The sequence below is a fragment of the Cimex lectularius genome, unplaced genomic scaffold, assembly GCF_000648675.2.
Source record: "Cimex lectularius strain Harlan isolate CLEC.00 unplaced genomic scaffold, Clec_2.1 scaffold35, whole genome shotgun sequence".
Classification (NCBI taxonomy): Eukaryota; Metazoa; Arthropoda; class Insecta; order Hemiptera; family Cimicidae; genus Cimex; species Cimex lectularius.
This window is the reverse complement of record NW_019392746.1, coordinates 1,065,133-1,079,280: the sequence shown is the minus strand read 5'-3', so window position 1 is coordinate 1,079,280 and position 14,148 is coordinate 1,065,133. Positions and strand designations below refer to the sequence as shown.

Genomic DNA, 14,148 nt, shown 5'->3' with positions numbered 1-14,148 from the left:
CTGTCTGGACTGGTTTAAATTTTCAATTGTATGCTGTCTACTGTTGGTCAGAATTCTTACGTCATTTATATGTTCCGTGTAGCATAGTGTAAATGAAAATGTGTTTATTGCTTATTTTAATTTTATTAATAAAATCAAACAGAACATTGACTTATTTTTAAGCTTTAAGGAGAATATTTAATCAAGAGGATAATGAAAACAAATAGTATTTATGTAGAAAAAATATTGTATATATGTATCTAGGAAGCTGTTTTAACATGTGGGCGGTTTATATTGTTATTCAGACGGCATACGGGTTTTCCTTATTCGTCTGCATCATACCTGCTTTTGCCAAAATTGTTTCTAGAATCAGCAAAAACGTGACCGCGATCGCGTTCTTCGCCGGACGAAGCAGAACGTTACATGCCTATAGCACCCACTAGTAGGGGGGAAAAAACCAAAAGTATTCTTTTAAAGTCTCTTATGGAAACAAATTTTCAATTTGACAAGAGCAATCTCCGCTGAGCGAGAAGCGGAAATAAAGGTATTAGACCGTCATAAAAAACTTTGATTGGCCAACGAGTCCTCCAATTCATTTTTCCTATTCGCATATTCGCCGAGGAAAGGGTTTTAGAGGGTGAATTATTGACTACGCAATTAACCCCATCGCTTTTCTCCCAGAGCACAATGTTGTATTTATTCATGCTCTGTAAGACTAATTTGACTAGAGGCGATCGGGGTTAAACAATAGCAAAAGTGGTCGTTGACGAATATAAGTTAAAACTTGCCATTGGAGTTTTAGGAGAAGCATCCTGAATATTTATATTTAAAAAAGGCGTAACGATTGGTTAGAGGTTAAAAATTAGGAGAAATTGACATTTATTCGACTATTTCCGACGAATTTACATGAATTGACAATGTATAATTGTGTAATCGATGTGGAATAGAGTTTCTTTCTTATATATTTTTTTAATAATATTAAAAAAAAACAATAATGACGAAAATCGGCATGCGTGCGGTTTTTCACTCGGGAGAATGTAGGATCGTATAGGTATGGTAATGGTCCCTGATAGTGAAAGGCAGACGAAAAGAAGTGGGATAACGGTCTTCAACGCCCATTCACTTGCCAATCTAGGAGGATCACCGAACCTTCAACTAGACCATTTCTAGTCTGGCACGTATGCGATGTCGTTCCCATTTTCTCTTCGAAACGGCTGAATGCTCACATTATAAACAAAACAAAAAAAAAACATCAACTTTTGTCTCAAAAAGCATCAGCAGATAAATTTTACCTAGGACGCAATTAGCAAAAATATACGTTTATTTGAAATAATCATTGAGTCTTGCCAGGGTGTCGGATCATCCTGGACTGTACAAATATTATAAATAATCTTCTTCGAAAGTACAAATAATTTCTGCATCATAATGTAGGTTGAAAATTCATGAGTAATCAAAATACAACTAAAACGTCCAGACTGATCAAGAAAGTAAAGGAAAGAGCTTCAAACTGGCCAACTATCCGTCTAAAATCCTTTTTTTTTTTTTTTTTACGAGGGTTCGCAACAGCAGAGGTCATATAAACCCTCAGGGTGCCGGTGTTTTTGAAAAAAAGCCCACTTGTAAGTATGTCGGGTTCGAATGTAGGGCCGCTGGATTTGAACCCGGGACCTTACAGTGATGAGCGCCGTATCAAAGACTAAAGCTTGCGACCACCGACGCCCCCTTCTAAAATCCTTAAAACAATACCAAAAAATACTGAATAAAGACAAAGTCCAAAATTCTTCTGGATATCAGATTAGGCTACGAGCAGAAACTTTGAAGTAAAACTATAAAACTTACGGCTTAAAAAACGGTACTGTTTAACAAAAGTAATTTTTTAATTGATTTTTCATCTTTAAGTAAAGTGTGGTTGAGATGAAAAATTAGAGCCACGAGCGGGACGAGGAACCATGACATTTTACATAAAAATTATGAATCAATTTAAATTCATTTTTTCCTTTTTCTTAAAATCCATGGTTCGTAGCAATTATTATCCTAAGGTTGAGAAATCTTATGTTCTCCGTAGTTGTAATATTTTATGTAATTTTATCTCTTACATGGACGTTTAGGGGTGTGTATCTTCAGACAGTAATTGTACCATGAGGTTTTCCATGTTTAGGTTCTGATGATGGGCCGTAAGCCCGAAACGCAAGTAATAGACAAAATTAAAATATTTCAACCACGGAGAACCTGGAATTTTTCAACCTTTGGAAAATAATTCTTTTTTTCAAATATAGATGCTTTCGACCAAATCTCTAAAATATTGGATTCTCAAGTAATATAAAGAACTGTGTGGTGATTAGTGACCGTTAATCGATAATTATTCAGAAATCGTCTCAACACGACACGCAAAAATAGCACAATTACACAGAAGACAAACACTTTGAGCCCTGAAGGTGATCTCAATAAAGATCGAAACTTTGGCACGATAAAGAAAATGTTTTTCTGAAACTACATCACCCCAGACCGCATCTCACGATTTCTGAATAAATATAAAGAACGTTTGTTTTTGCTAAATAGTAGCTTATAATGATAGCATTCAGGAATTGCACAAACAACCATATACAAATGAAATCCTTGATTATTTACCATAAATTTTGCACATAAGAATTTCCTAGAAAAAACGTCAAGGATTCAGCTAAAATCTAAGCTGCGATGTCCTAACATCTTATCTCCCACTCCAATTTTACCGGCTACATACACTGACCGCAATAAATCAGCAATTAAATCATTAACAAGTAATCAACCGAAGACGATGTACAAGAAGAAAGTAATTTAGTTTGATCCTGCTAGCAAAAAAATGAAAATTGATTCAACTTTTTTAATATAATATAAAGGTGCTAATGTTAAACTAATATAAAATATTAAGAGATCGCGCTATCTAAGAAAACAAAATCGTACAAATCATGTTCAGTTTTCTATAAAAAAAGACATGACATCTCATAATGATATGACATCGTTATAAACTTGATTAAACTCGTTAATATCTTAGTAATTCGTTCACTGATTTTTTTTCCTAACTGTTTTATATTTATAATAATCTCACCATCGGAAATTTAAAAAGCATTTATCCATTGGCAGACACAACCGACTTAGCAACCACCCCAATCCCATGTTAGGAAAAAACCGACAAAGTAGAATAAGAATAAGACATACTTTCAATCTGACCACAAATAAAAATACAATTTAAAAAAAAATCTGGTTTTATTTTATAATTGTATTGGTGCTAATAACTGAGCCAAATTCCAATCCCCATTAAAAAAATTAAAAACCAAAATATCTTAAATTCAAAGTAGTTTTACACGATTTTGTTTTACAGTATAGTTTCCAGAGAGGCAATATTCATAAAATTACAAATAAATTATTATTGTATTGTGATAATATTCTGACATGAGAGACTATTGAAGCTACTGTCTATGAAAATTTCAGAGACAGTTGTTTTGTCTGGCGGATTTATTATTTACGTCTAGTAATTCAAGAGGAAGCATTTTCGTTGCGACTATGAGACAGGCATACAATATTAAACGGCGCGGTACTTCTAATAAGCTACATAAAATTAAAAAAAAAGATATTGATTACGTCAATTCTATGTAGAATCGTACGAAAGAAAAGACTTACCGAAGAAGTCACGGCACTTCCTTTTCATATCCAGACTTGCGAGATATCCAAGAAGGGTTGGTTCAAGGTATTCCGAACGAGATGCACCTCGCCCGGTGACTAGATAAAGTCTACTTGCTCATCTATGAACAACCCATTCTTATACTACGAAACCTACCCGACGGGTTTGTGCCAATGTGCAGGACGAGAGGAAAATAATTGCAAAAAAACTTTTTCGTAAGGGGGCGACTAACCTCAGAGACGAGTTGGCTCCGGGGGACTTTGGGCTTTGTCAACCCCCTACGTGATTTCTAGGCCGGTCACTAAAAAAAAAATTGCCATTTTTTCCCGGCCCTTTAACAAAAAACCGATTTACATACACTTCAACGGAGTCATGATTTTTTATGGCCGCCAGCAATTTTGGGACGGTATGGAAAATAAAGAAATCATCACTGTTAATACTATATAAATGCCTTTTGTGACAATTCGCTTTTATTTCAAACAATTTTGATACTGTTTGGAAGAAATATTTATATTTAAGAGGGGAAAAATTTCACTGTTATTCGATCCTCTTTGGGTCCGCCCACTCCCGCTCTTTTGGAACACTGGCTTTAACGTCCCAAATAAATACATGGACCACGATCAGTAATTACTCAAATTCCTTTTCGCATCTTATGGCTTAATTGAATATACTGCTTCAAACAAGTTCAAAATTCGGATTGCAATGTTTTGCTGTAACGGGTCGGACTTTTAATTACGCACATTCCCCAAAATTCTCCATGATATTCAATACAATAATAACATCAGTATTTACAAAATAATAAGTTATCAGTAAACAAAAAATTCGACGTTTTGGCGTTGAAAATCAAATTTTATATTTATTTCAAACCCATTCAACACGTTTCGACGGAACGTTTGTGTGTACAAATATTGTAAAAACCGGTTTATAATCTTTGTTCGCATTTCTTTCTCTCACACGTGCCGAATAAGATTAATTTTCACCTTAAAACGGTATAAGAACGAACGCTTTATATAACGCGATATTTCCCAATACGGATTGAGAATATATTCCATTCTTTGTTTGTCAACTATGAAGGCGAAGTGTACATATTTGTATGTTGTTCTTATTGTTTTTGTTAAAAAAGTACAATGTATCACAAAAGTAATCGGAAATCTTGCTTTTTTCATTAAAATATTATAACTGCTTACCTAAATATTTTTCATTACATGTTATAAATCATGCAATCATGTAAATTATGACCTTATTAGAAGCAAATCTTCTCAAAATTATTTTTAAAACAATTAGGATTAATAAATTAGTTTTGGAAAAGTCAATGTGGATCCCATCAGCGGGTCAGAAAAGTAATCGGAATCAGTTTATTTTTTGATTTTCGTTTAGTTTTCTCGTATTTATCGCTACAATCGCAGTCTATATTTATCATTTATCCTTGCGGTCGTGCTACCAGTTTGCATTTAAAAAAATCCGCAAAAGTTCGTTTCTTCAATGGAAAAACATGTCCGCGTTACTTTTCTAAGGGAAAAAGAATGACATTAAAAAATTAGTTTTGGTACGGAAATCTACGGTCAAATTGTAGGAGATAAGAAAGGAAGACCGAATCGCCAACGCAGATAGCACAGGTCGATCGAAAACCTTGTAATAGAGGCATGAGGGGAAATTATGAAGGAGGGTAAAAAGGATCGGGTTATGAGAGCTTCCAAAATCGCAGGAGAACTTCATTTGACTGCAGGAACATGGTAAACCCGGAAACTATTCGCCGGGTATTATGTAAATCCAATTTTCATGGACAAATAGCTAGAAAAAAGCCGTTCATCAGGCAGGCGAATGGGAAAAAGCGGCTAAGTTTTGCTTAATGATATGTTCTGTGCCGAACTCTTTCTGTGATGACTTCATTTTCGTAGATGAAAAAAAAAATAACCTCCACGGTACCGAAGGTATTGCAAATAGCGATAATGAAGAGGTCAAGCCTCAAAATACTCCAGGAATTGTAAAGAATGGCGGCGGCTCTGTTATGGTGGTGTAAGTCGTCTAATGGAATGGGCAACTTAATATTTATGGAATTATGCACAATAAAATAAATATGTAGACATTTTAAGTCTTAACATAAATTCTAAATCGAGTGCCACGAAATTGGAAATTAACAGGTTATTCAAATTTTAAGTCATTCCCTTTTTCTCCTTAGAAAAATAACGTGGTCGCTTTTCCACTGAACGTACTTTTGCCGCATTTTTTACATACAAACTAATAGCACGGCACATCTAGAAGATACGTAAATTTAAAATTTAAAGGGTGGTTCCAGGGTGTTTTTCCTTCACCTTTATCATACAACTTAATCAATCAATCAAGTTTTATTGTAGGCAACCATAAAGGTTTTAAATACGTCAGATCATTTTACATCAAAACACATTAACAGCGTAACATTTTCATTACCTTCCGAATTCATTTATATCATTACATATTTCAGGCACATACATTTCCATATCACATTATATTTCGTTAGCCTTGATTGAATTTAGATTATTAGATTCACATCTAAATAAAAATTCAGCTAAGCTGTAATTCGAATTTTATACTAAATATTTCTGTATTTTACTTTTAAAACTGTTTGGTCAGGATTTTTAATGCGTTTTGGAATTTATTATAATTTTTGTCTGAACCTCTTAAGTCTTTAAATTTTTTGATTTTCTAATGAGAGGTTGAAGAACAACCTTATCCCAATTTCTCGTTTGATAATCATGTTTTTGCATAACCAAGGAGTAGTCATTTAATTTTTTAACACATTGCACTCTGACATATATAAACAAATTATTTTCAGCTTTTATCTACAGCCGTTTTTACAATTTAAGGCGCAAGAATGAGTCCAAGTGCTTTAAATTTTTTGCGCGTATAATTTTCATTGAACAAACAGGATTTAACTTCGTCTGTAATTAAATTAAGTTCCTCCACAGTTTTAGCTATAGAAACTATTGGTGAGCCACCAACAAATTAAAATAGATGTACTCGAGTCAATTTTTCGTCGTTAAGGCAATTTTTTATATCGTTTACGTATACTATAAAAGACTAGGACCCTGTAGAGACCCCTGCGACCCCCACATTCTACAATTTGATCCACGAATGTATTATTTTACCATCTAACCCTTTGGTTGCGGCCCTTTAGAAAAGAAATACGGAAAATATGCTTTACATTTGTATGTACATCTTGGTTTTTGAATAAGAAAAAAGTAAATAAATATAATTTCAGAAATAATAATGAAGAATACAATTATCAAAATTTATAGACTAAGTGTAATTTTTTTAAATAATAGACAAAGCACAACAATTAGAGTTAATAATAAATTGTCATCGCCTATAAGCGAAACGTGTTTAAAACAAAAATGTAATATTTATTGTATAAAGATAAGCATTAAGCAACAACTATTGATTTCTGATAATTTATAACCAATTAAATATTTGTTTGTCCAGTAATGGTATTAGCAGGAATGGCTGGATTGGTTAAAAAGCAGGACGAACCATACCATTTAAAAAAAAGCCTATGTGAGGATTATTTATAAAATAGCCATGGATTTTTGATTTATTTAGTACAAAAATGCAAGGATTAAAAAGAGACTTGCAAAAACTGAACATACTTTGGACATGCTCTAAAACGGCAAAAGTATAGATGGAAAATTTGTACAACTGTATGTTTCAATACATCAAATTTAAAAAATACAATATGCACAGATAGTATAATAGAAATGCATTGTGCTACCACCCAATCAACTTAAATATATTACTTATTTAGTTGGGCAAAAATGTTATGCGAACGGCTGAAGTGGTTAGAAAGCAGGATGAACTAAGCTATTTAAAAAAAAGCATGTATAACATGTTTACAGCTATTTCGAAACAATGAGAGCAGTATTGCAAAGGTATTAAAGGCGAAAATCCTATTCAATCCTTTCTCGCTGAATCATCACAGTTCTATTTTATTTTGTTTAAATTACAAAACAGGCACGCGTTGTAATTGCAGCTTGGCGGAATCATTTTTATATAAAACGTTTATACTGATTAACAATTGTCGCAAATGAGCGGGAGTTCCAATTATTGAGATATCGCACAAGAGATTTAATGGCAAATCACGTTTGCTCGGTCACGGAAGGGAATTTTTTTTTTGTCATCCCGCAGCCGCCTTTTATCAATTTTAGTTCTATTTGTCGAACGTTGGCAACAAAACGGGCCGCCGTTTCTAGCACTCTTGTTTGCCCAAGCGACAAACTTTAGTCAAGTTAAAAACCAAGCGCGGAACGAAAACAAGGAATGTTGACCCTGGGAAGGGTGAAGTTTTTCGGATTTTTTTTCTGATAATCAAAACACGCCCTGTGAATTAAATGATATTGGGTCGTTAAGGGCCCGTTTTGGACAAAATTGTGCAATTCGGTGGAAGAATTGCGAAGACGCCGTGAAAAGGTGCTTACGAACGAGGAGGGTAGGTGGCAAGGGTACCCTTAAGACAATGGTACAAAAGTATGGCGGAAGCAGATGTGTACCTGTTTCCGCTTGCATGGAACAATTTTAGCATGGGCCAAAAGCCCCTTATAGACTACTACTATATTAAAATAATATAAGCTAGTACTAATAGGTTTATTTTAATATTTTAGTACCTCATAAATACTACATAAAATTAAATCAGCGCTGGTTTTAAATTAAAAAAAGCAGTTGGTCTTCTTAAAATAAAACTGTTCAATATTTAGACTAATTACGTTACTAATCTTTGGAACGACTGTAATACTGGGCAATTGAAGAGAATTATACAAGAATTTCTTAATGCTTTTTGCGTTACAGGGAGTTTCGAGACATGGCTATGAAGAAAAGTCTAATGTCAAAAAATAATAAGAATAAAATTTAAAAAAAGAAGGTAGAGTGTGTATGTGAATGGCTCTATTTCAATAATCATTAATAATATATATATACTTTACGGGGTGCCGGTGTTTTTTGAAAAAAAGAAAAAAAAGCCCATTTGTAAGTATGTCGGGTTCGAATACCGCTGGATTCGAACCCGGGATCTTTACATTACAGTGATGGGCGCCGTGTCACCGCTTAAACCGTTGCGGCCACCTACGCTCCCCAATATTTATTATTATTAATAACTTTTGCATCCATATTTTATCGAAATTTTTTTTTCTAAAGATCTGTTTCCGTATTCATTTACTGTCAGACGATTGATATGGCTTATCAATCATTGCAATTTTTTGTAATTGTAAAGACCCAAATTTTTGTGCTTATGTGGTTTGGCAAGTTACTATATATATTAAATTTTATGCCATGTTTAATTGGTTTTAATAAATTGTTAGTTGTTCATGGACGAGAATTTTTAATATTTTGCAACTAATAGCCACATTATACTTAGCAAGTTTGAAGAATTTTACTACTAGAAATATCTTGGTAATTACGGTTCCAAATTAGAAAACAAAGAGGAAAGAACATTATTTGTCCGTAAAACTACTTTCCAACATATCAAATATGATAAATTTAACGGTTTTTTAATTATAGTTTATGTATCATTATTTCATTTATTTTTTAATTGAAGTCGTCTTAATTAAAGACCCAAGCCTAAAAAAACTAGTAGTAGATCGGACTTTTTATTTTTTTAAATAAATTTTAAATTGATAAAAAATCTCGAAAAATAATTTTAAAACTTATAACATGCTCTTAAATAAATGGCCAAGTCATAGGAAAAATTGTAAGTGATTGGACTTACTCGTTTATTTTCATCTTTATACCAACCGAAAGACCAAGCGAAACAGTTCAACCTCTTCTTCTATGACAGTGCCGACAGCAGCAATATTAAGCTCAATTGCCTCTCAGACTTTAAAAGAGGACAAAAACAATTGGGTTATTACTTTTTTGTGCAAACGGCAGTATTAATAAAAGACAATTGTTTCTATGCGATCCCGGCTGTTCTAGTTATGAAAATTATACTATGATAATATCTTTTAAGCGGAAACGGGGAAATTTATAGCTACGTAAGTGAATTGATCTAATCAAAGGTCGATTTTAGTTTTGCGAAAAAAAATAACCTGAATTTTTATCGTTCTAGATTCACTCGAGCGAGACTATTTGCTTGTTATGGGAAAAAAAATGTTTTGTACAAAAACGAGCAAAATTTTATGTAAAATAGAACCAGTTTTGAAAAAAATTCCAATCTGTCCTTGGTTTTTATTTTAGCGACCTTTTTTTTTTTTATTATAAATAATTACAAATAAAGCAAGGTGCCTTTAAAAAATAATAAAATAAGAGAATGGGTCGTAGGCTGAAAAGGGATAGATATATGTTGCAAAAACCAAGGACGAGGCGGCCATTAGGCTGAGTCCAGTTTCACAACTATGATGTGCAAATAGTCACCAACCGGTTTGATTTTTCGGTCCGCGGATAAATTGGCAGAATCTCTATTAGGAGAGGCCAAATCGGCGAAGAGGGGCGAAGATTTGGGCGGGGCTCCATCGAAGGGGGTCCTAGCATAATGTGTAGATTTGTTGGATGTCAAGGAGGCCATCGCCAACAACTTGGACAGCTCAGCCTAATTTCACATGCAAAATTTTATTACAGCTGTAACTGCATGACCCTACATGACTTTTCCGTCGCTTTGGGTTTTTCTCGGAAGCATTTACCCACCCTTTGCTCGTTAGACTGAACAACTTTCAATTTTGTGTTGTTTTAAAAAGTTTAAATTTTCAGTTACTTCAGAGCAACTATTATTACAAAACCAATACGTTTTGACCAAGTGATCTCTTTTTTATTATTAAATTTAATGATATTTCAAACAATTCTTTTTTTTACCTTCAAAACTTTCAGGTGATTAAAAATAGAAAAATTCATACCGTTCCATCTGAGCTAAGAAATTTTCTTTAACGCCCTAAAAAATTATTAATTTCTTTTGCCACCTTTATTATCCGTTATGATCGATCAAGAAAGTAACAATACTCGCATAATATCAAGTGTTTATGTTGGATGCCGAGAGGCCATCACCAACTGCTTAAGACAACTTAGCCCAACTTTATTCCAAAAAATTTATTATATGGTTATGTTCGTTTTAGACTCAATTTTAATATCTTTCTGTTTTGGCTCTTTTATTTATCAATTTTTTAATAATCAACACTGCCTGGTTGCAATATTATTCTTGCACCAATACGTTTAAAAAAGATTTAATCTAGTTTTATGATTAAATACTTGAATAAAATCCAATCAATTTGTCATATCTAATGTTGTACATTAAGCACTGTTATTTCGTCACCTTCAGATGTTTAAAAATTAAAAAATTCACGTTCCATTGTACCCAAGATTTTCCTTTATTTAAAAAAATCCTAATTTTCTTTGGTTAGCTATTATTGTTTTATCCATAATTACTATCAAATGACTATTAGTTTTTAATACCTAGGATAATAATTTGTCCCTATTAAAATTTTACAATATTTTTGACAAAAAACGTGAGAAATTTTTAAGGGTGTCATGCTTTTATTTGATCTTCATACTTTTTCTTCCTGTTCTGTCTTAATCTGTCTGTCTAATTATACAATGTAAACCTAATGATCATTAGCTTATAAATTTTTTACGGACATTTATAATTAAAAGCTTCTGGGATGTTAATTCCTTATTCTTTTGTATATCTTGAAATGCCAGCTTTTTTTATAATTTCATATTTATTTTATTTTAATTTTTTTTTTTGATCAATTAGAGCAATTTTTTTAAATATGCTGAAAAATAGTCAGTTTTTCGAGTTTTCTAGTCTAAATTGTAAATTTTTGCAAATTTAAGTCAACAAATTAATTGTTAACAAGTGAAACTTATCCCTGCCAGACAGAATTAACAATCAATGTGGAAGTAGTGTTTAAAAAGGTAAAAGAATTTAACTTTCAAGTCAACATTGTAAGATTTTAATGTTGACCTTATTAATTTTTTTAAATTCCCCTCTTGTTAATGATCTTTTTTTTATTGTCGTCGTGTATCAATCTGAAGTCGAACACGCTTTTGACAACAAAGAATGATTTGTCCCAATTCTGTCAGCCAGGTGAAACCCGGCGGACCCAAAGCTGATCGAGGATTCAAGAGTGACACGTTACGTTAGTTCACCGTCCTTTCAACAAGCTCAGACCGGACATTTAAAATATATTAATTAATAAAGCGATTACTTCATCTGTTGAATAAACATCGACATGAATTGCAGCAGATTGTTTCTTTTTGTTTTTCTAACTGAAAAAATTAAAAAATACAATCAATTAATATAAAATTTTCAATTTCGATAGGACGGATGGAAACCGGCACACTAAAGGCAAATCCCGTAAAGGTAAATTCATTTTATATTTAAACTCAAGTCGATTAAGAGATAGACCCCAATCAACCATACATTATTACATAAAAATATCATAATTTTGCCGTTTCAGAAGCTATTTGAATGTTTAACAGCATAGGTCATAAACATTCACTGCTATAAAAATTTAAATAAGGTAATAAAACGAAGATACTGCTGAGTATGTGTATAAAGAAAATCACACTCATCTTCTTAGACACAATAACAGTTATAAGGTTAGTAAACAACCTGTACATTTTAAGATAATCAAACAAACTAAGTTATTGGTTATTTAGTAACAATAATTTTCTAAGGAATTCTATTGCCTTCTGGATAAAATTAACCCATTTCTGAAAAGGGCTAGATAAAGATTTCGTTACATTATTCATATAATAATTCCAGAAATATCTGTTATATAAATTGGGCTTTTTTATCCTAATTGTTACAAAACCAAGAAATAATTACATCCCCTTATGATGTTTTATTACCTGCATAGTAATATCTCAATTAATATGGGTATATTTCAATTTTTTGTTTTGTTTATGCACTGATGAAGATTGATGAGCTCTTCCATTTATGAATTAATACAGAGTCAATATATTTATATTTAATTAAGTATAATTTGGACAGTACATTTCTTGCACCAAAGATGAATATTTTATATAAAAATCAAGGGCAATCGATTCTTAATCATTTTTAAATCAAATATTTATTGCTCTATCTCTTAATCGTATCGATTGTCGCGTTCTTCTTTTCAAGTATAATAATAACCCTCTTTTTAAAAATCCAGATTCAATATTTACAGTTTACATATTTGCTTGGAATACCAGTTTAAAACTTCAAATATAACAGTTTGACCATTTAATATACACATTGAAGGTCAAATAAATAATTAATTTGTTTTATACTATTTCTTTAATGGACATGTACTACTCTTTTTCATCCAGTCTAATCTACAATGTTGTTTCGAAATCTGCCCAAATTTATAATTATTTAGTATTCAAAGTTTATTTAATTAGATCTACTTTCTATGTTTTATTTAGCAATACCTTCGATCCTAATCTCTAGCCACAAATATTTCATGAAAAATAGAAATAAATAACCTTTTAGGATGGCTTTATCCAACTAGAAACGTGTGAAGTTAATAATAAACATAATATGTATAAAAACATTGTAACGTGATAGAATAGAATAGAATAGGACCTGCGGTAGATCTCGAACTCTGCTAAGCTAAACTCATAAATTCATTATGGTTAAAGCCATAATTTTGAAAAAATGAATGTGTATGTTGGTACATTTTCTTAGTCGCGAAAATAATTGAAAAAAGTTTCAAAGTCATGTTGATTGTACAACGTTGTAAGCGATGTAATTGATCTAAGAATGAAATTTCTGTTCTGTCCATTAGAGCGGTTGTAAACATGTAGGATTATGTATACGCCTGCATATTTAGTTTATCTATCAATTGTATACAACAAATCACGTATAAGGCGAATTTCACAAAAACAAAACAATAAAACACCCAGTTGCCTCGTTAAGCTTTCGAGGGGTGCATCACCTTTATCAGGGCTTAAAACTATTTCAACTAGCAATAATCTAATGACTTTTAACAAATGTAAATATCTGTGTACACAGTTAAAAATGATAGCCTGATGATAACCTCAACCATGATTAATTTATAAGTTTTGTTTAGCAGATTGTACGATAGCTACGAGTGTTTTTCTTTCTTTCAAATTCACCTCATCCCTGATTTTTGTATACATAATTTTAATATTAAGGCTGATATCAATCACATCTAGTTAAGTGTAATATCAGTGGTTTAAAATGTGGTTAATACAGTTTAAAATATTAAACAAAGGACTATATTTTAATGTATTTATGTTACTTCTAGTAACATTTCAAGCAATTCGCTATTAGCACTAGAATTTTGCTTACCTTTGACGTTTACCAATACACCAAAGGAAAGTCAAATATTTTTCTAAAGCAATAAGTTTAATTAGAGCGTTTGGTTTGTTGTTTTCGAAAATATTTTCCATGATAAAATAAACAATGAGAAACGGTTTAAACGGAATGTATATGGTACTGCCCAAATACGGCAAGGTTTGTCACAATGGTTTCACTAGACATGTAATGGTTTATTTTTGCAACCGTGCGTTTTTTGTATTATAAAACATTCACGAAATGAAAGAACTTTTAA

General features: G+C 32.1%; 1 protein-coding gene across 2 annotated transcripts in view; it reads right to left on the bottom strand.

Annotated features, from left to right (window-relative positions):
- The window catches only part of LOC106669311 (broad-complex core protein isoforms 1/2/3/4/5), a 109,350-nt gene that overhangs the window by 93,851 nt on the left and 1,351 nt on the right, over positions 1 to 14,148 (bottom strand). The window lies entirely within an intron of this gene.